The following is a 5,802-nucleotide window of genomic DNA, read 5'->3' on the forward strand; positions in this document are numbered from 1 at the left end:
TACGACCGCAAGGCGCTACAGAGGGTAGTGCGAACGGCCCAGTACATCACAGTGGCCAAGCTTCCTGCCATCCAGGACCTCTATACTAGGCAGTGTCAGGTCAGAGGAAGGCCTTAAAAATTGTCAAAGACTCCAGCCACCCTTGTCCTAGACTGTAGACTGTTCTCCTGCTACCGCACGGCAAGCGGTACCAGAGCGCCAAGTCTAGGTCCAAGAAGCTTCTAAACAGCTGCTACCCCCAAGCCATAAGAGTCCTGAACATCTAATCAAATGACTACCCAGACTATTTGCATTGCCCCCTCTTTTACACCGCTGCTACTCTCTGTTGTTATCATCTATGCATAGTCACTTTAATAACTCTACCTACATGTACATATTACCTCAACTAACCGGTGCCCCCGCACATTGACTCTGTACCGGTACCCCCTGTATATAGTCTCGCTATTGTTATTTTACTTCTGCTCTTTAATTATTTGTTACTTTTATTTCTTATTCTTTTATTCTTATTTTTTTAGACTTCATTGTTTGTTAGGGGCTTGTAAGTAAGCATTTCACTGTAAGTTCTACACCTGTTGATTTTGATTTGAGATTCTCAAGACAATTTAGATCAAAACTGTAAAATTCTATGTCATCTTGGTAAGCAACTCCAGTGTATATTTGGCCTTGTGTTTTAGGTTATTGTCCTGCTGAAAGCTGAATGTGCCTTCCAGTGTCTTTTGGAAAGTAGACTGAACCAGGTTTTCCTCTAGGATTTTGCCTGTGCTTAGCTCTATTCCATTTATTTTTATCTTTAAAAAACTCCCTCGTCCTTGCTGATGACAGGCCTACCCATAACATGATGCAGCCACCACCATGCATAAAAATATGAAAAGTGGTCCTCAGTGATGTGTTGTGTTGGATTTGCCTAAAACATAACACTTTGTATTCAGGACATAAAGTTCATTTCTTTGCCACATTTTTTGCAGTTTTACTTTAGTGCCTTTTGTTCCTGTTTTGGAATATTGTTATTCTGAGCAGGCTTCTTTCTTTTCACTCCGTCATTTAGGTTAGTATTGCAGAGTAACTACAATGTTGTTGATCCATCCTCAGTTTTCTCCAATCACAGCCAGTAAACTCTGTAACTGTTTTAAAGTCACCATTGGCCTCATTATAAAATCCCTGAGTGATTTCCTTCCTCGCCAACAACTGAGTTAGGAAGGACGCCTGTATCTTTGTAGTGGCTGGGTGAATTGATACATCATCCAAAGTGTAATTAATCAAAGCGATATTCAATGTCTGCTTTTTTTACCCATCTACCAATAGGCGCCCTTCTTTGGAAGGCATTGGAAAACATCCCTGGTCTTTGTGGTTGAATCTGTGTTTGAAATGTACTGCTTGATTGAGGGACCTTACAGTATGTGTGGTGTACAGAGATGAGGTAGTCATAAAAAAACATGTTAAACACCAGAATTGCACACAGTGAATCAATTCAATGTATTATGTGACTTTTTAAGCAAATGTTCTGAAATAACGAAAGGGTTGAATACTTATTGACTCAAGACATTTCAGATTTTCTTTGTTAATGAATTTGTTCAAAAAAAATCTAAAAACATAATTCCACTTGACATTATGGGGTATTTTGTGTAGGCCAGTGATACAAAATCTCAATTTAGTCAATTTTAAATTCAGGCTGTAACACAACAAAATGAGGAAAAAGTCAAGGGGTGTGAGTACTTTCTGAAGGCATTGTATTACATACTGTACTATATGTAATTACATATTGATGTGTTGTGTATTGACATTCTCTTGTATTGACATTCTATTTTGATATTCACAGTCAACCGTCAGACCCTCTTGCTTACGCACTGGCTTTACACCCCCTTCTATATTGTGGATAAATAGTTACCTGTCTAACAGAACACAGAGGGTGTTCTTTAATGGAAGCCTCTCCAACATGATCCAGCTAGAATCAGGATTTTCCCAGGGCAGCTGTCTAGGCCCCTTATATTTTCACACTTTACTAATGACATGTCACTGGCTTTGAGTAAAGCCAGTGTGTCTATGTATGTGGACGACTCAACACTACATGTCTGCCGCTAGAGCGACTGAAATGGCTGCAGCACTTAACAAAGAGCTGCAGTTAGTTTCAGAATGGGTGGCAAGGATGAAGTTATTCCTACATATTTTTTTAAAACTAAAAGCATTGTAATTTGGGACAAATCATTCACTAAACCCTAAACCTCAACTAAATATTGTAATGAATAATGTGGAAATTGAGGAGACTAAACTGTTATGCGGAGTGGAGCAGGTGAACCCAAGAGCAGACAGACAAGGAGACTGGGATAAGGTAACCATGGTATTTATTGAAATACAGGGGGAAGATGGGGTGCAGGCCAGTGAAAGCTTGGGCGGGTGAGCCAGGTGCAGGGAGCCAGGTGCTGAGGCTGAGGCTGGAGCGAGGGGAGTTGGGGCTGGGTAGGCAGGTCCGGAGAGGAATCCAAGGAAGTATTAGAGTGGGGGGTCCAGGACAGGGTGGCAGGACTGACGAGACGTGGTACTGGAGACAGGGACCAGAGTCAGAGCCGACAGAACTGTCGCGGAGAGGAAAACAGTGTCAGGCAAGGGAAAACAGGCACAACACAAAAACAGGAACTATGCAGGAACAAACGGCTAAACACGCAAACTGACTGAGCAGAGGTTACAATCTGGCAGCGTGGAAGTGGCAGGGCTGAGTATTTGTAGAGGTCTTGATTATGGAACAGGTTACAGCTGGTGGGGATCTGCTCTGCCTCCAGCACACTTGTCTCCGCCCACACAATCTCACACACACAGAGAGAAAGAGGGAGAGAGCACTGGGGGAGTGGCTGCAGGTTAGGGAGACACAGGAGGAGCAGTAGAAGGCGGGGCAGGCGCAGATGTAGCACTAAACTGCTTGGAGTAACCCTGGATTGTAAACTGTCATGGTTAGGGCTGTTACGCGACCCTATTACCGCCACATTGGCAGTCAGGAGTCATGACCGCAGTCAAATGCCATGTGACCACTGAGTCATGGTAACTAGGCTTCTCCAAAACTGTCTCTGATGCCTCTGATGATCATTAGTAGCCTACCAAACTAGCTAACGGCAAGTCGCTAATTGCCGGTACTCAGCACTCGATTTTCCCTCTAATCACTCTGACATCAATGCAAATTCAATCGAAAATCCCTGGCATTCAGAGTTTGAGAGGAATAGGATCACCTTTTGCGCAGCAACGGCCAGCTCCTTATGGCTGGTTGATACATGGAATAAAATAAGTGTTCCTGTTGTGCAACATTTCTATAGGCTATGCTATGCAATTGCATGAGAAAACATAGTTTTGATGGCCTCTTTTAAAAGAGGAGGATCCCATCAGCTTTCTATAGGCTTACTATATCTATTTCTCAACTTTCCATATATTAAGCACATTGTTTCGCTTTACAACCGGAGTTGTCTACCTGGCTGGCATCCACCTGTTCCGACAGGTGCATGATAATATCCCATTCTAAATCAAAACACATATTATTTAGTGTATGTAAAGACTAGTCCTTCATTTGTAAATTGGGAGGTGCCTGAACAAAAAGTGAGATCGAGAGGGGGGTGACCTGGGGAGATCTGAGGTATTGGAACGCATAAAAAAATAATTGCATGCATATCATTGCATTTGCTTAGTGGCATAGAGCTGTTGAATTGAGGCCCTTACAGTAGTTGCATGCATGGGGAACATTTTTAGTAGCCTAGGATCCCAGAAAGATTTGTCCTTTTATAAACACATTTCATACAATTCTAAGTAATTTTACATGACTAGAGTCTGGCAGAATATTTTTTAATACCGCACAAATGATTGAAATGACAGGCTACTTTGACACTGACAAACTGAGAATCTGAGATCAATAAAAATGACCTTGTCTTGAATCCATCAATTGCCTAGGCCTAGGTTTATGTGGAAATGCACATATTGTAAGCTACAATACGAGGAGGAAATTATAGCCCTAAAAATGCTTTCCAGTTTCACTGACTCACCCAATGATGCACAGCTCACTCGCCGGTGATGGCCGATGCGTTCATGCCAAAAACCTATAGCTCTCTTGTTTTACTTTGTAAAACAATATTTGGAAGTTGATCAAGTATTTTGGTTTCCTACAGCATATGGATTAGACTCTTCTCTTTTCAGCAGGAGCCATTTGCTTTCCAACCTGTTTTCCCATGATTGTATTTGAAATATTGCGAAAGGCCTGTTTTGTCTGCATGCTGTTCAAGGACAGATTTGTTGCACATTCCCGACTGTTTGCTATGCCTTGTTATTGGGCTACACATAATCCACAGCTAGGCTATTTTTTAAAAGAAGATATTGATCCTCTAAATTATAGGCCTTCTCATGGTGTAGTAGGCTATTCTGAATTATTTCATTTCTTTCTGAACAGACAGCAGAACTTCTATAACTTTGGCATATTGATTTCAATTTATAAACAGAGTTTTGACTGGTCCCTATATAATAAAAGCGGATCCCAGCTTTTTCGTGTTGCTATATTTATTGCTCAATTCTTAAAAATTAAGCACATTAATCCACTTTACAAACGGTGTAGCCTACCTGGCATATTACAAAAGTAACTGTACGCAGTCTATGGGTTACTTTTTTTTGTGGGCCATTCTACATAAAACAATAATTCCACACATATATTAGTAGGCTATATGTAAAGACCAGGTTACATACTGTGTGAGTATATTATCAAGTGCTTGCCTAATTGTGAGAGACGGATGAAGTGTGTGCAGCCTGCGCAAGATACAGAGCATAGCTCTTCCCTTTCTTGCAACTTCATTGCATCATTCAGCCTTAGAATGTATTAGAAATCAAAACATATAGCCTAATGTTTGTATCGGAACTAAAGTTATAAATAACTCTAAATTAAGCATATAGGAGGACCTGTTTATTTGTTAACCGCATAACACAGAATAGCCTCCCTCAAATCTTTTTGGGGAAAAATATCCTTTCAGTTTTATTCAGCTACATTCAATTGTATTGTTCTTACTATAAAATAATGCCACAGGAATTATAAGCAAATCTTTCCTGCTAAATGAACTGTAGCCCACAGCCATATAGCATACAAGATAAGGGCCTAACATAAGGATGACTCAGAATATGCTATTCTGTTCTTCTGAAATACTCTACATTTTCTTGATATCATGTTTCTTTAGATGTGTTTCTTTAGACCTGCCTAAAATAAATCATGGATTTATTTTGATGATGTAATTGATTTATTAGACTTTTTAAAATGTAGATGTTCCTAAAGTCTGTATCAGTGGCTTGTAGGCTATGCATGGAAGCTGGAGATGCTAAAGGTGTTTATGTTAATTAACAGTCAATTACTGTGAGACTGGCAGTTATTTGAATGACAGTCACCGGCTGAAAAATTCATGACCGTCACAGCCCTACTTCATGGTCAAAACATATGTCCAGAATAAAGCGCTGCTCTGCCTTCTTATGTGGTCAGGTGCCACAAAGAGAGACTTAGGAAAATTGGCTCAGAACAGGGCAGCACGGCATTAATAATATGAATGTTGATCTCTCCTGGCTCAAAGTAAAGGAGACACTGAACTAATCACTACTTGTATTTGTGAGAAGTATTGACATGTTGAAAGCCCCGAGATGTCTGTTTAAACTACTAGCGTACAGCTCATACACCGATGCATACTGCACAAAACATGCCAGAACAGTCCAGAACAGACTAGGCGGTGGTACTTTATAGAGCCATGACTTCATGGAACTCTTTTTCACATCAAGTAACTCCTGCAGGCAGTAAAATCAGAT

At 40.7% G+C, this 5,802-nt stretch overlaps 1 long non-coding RNA gene across 1 annotated transcript; it reads right to left on the reverse strand.

Moving 5' to 3' along the window:
• Positions 1 to 2,322: 2,322 nt before the first annotated feature.
• Positions 2,323 to 4,228, reverse strand: LOC139535240 (uncharacterized). The gene is made up of 2 exons (XR_011667090.1): positions 4,017 to 4,228; positions 2,323 to 2,570 (listed from the first exon to the last, which is right to left on the reverse strand). It is a non-coding gene; the product is annotated as an uncharacterized lncRNA (long non-coding RNA).
• Positions 4,229 to 5,802: the final 1,574 nt, after the last annotated feature.

The sequence above is a fragment of the Salvelinus alpinus genome, chromosome 12 (genome assembly GCF_045679555.1).
Source record: "Salvelinus alpinus chromosome 12, SLU_Salpinus.1, whole genome shotgun sequence".
Taxonomy (NCBI): domain Eukaryota; kingdom Metazoa; phylum Chordata; class Actinopteri; order Salmoniformes; family Salmonidae; genus Salvelinus; species Salvelinus alpinus.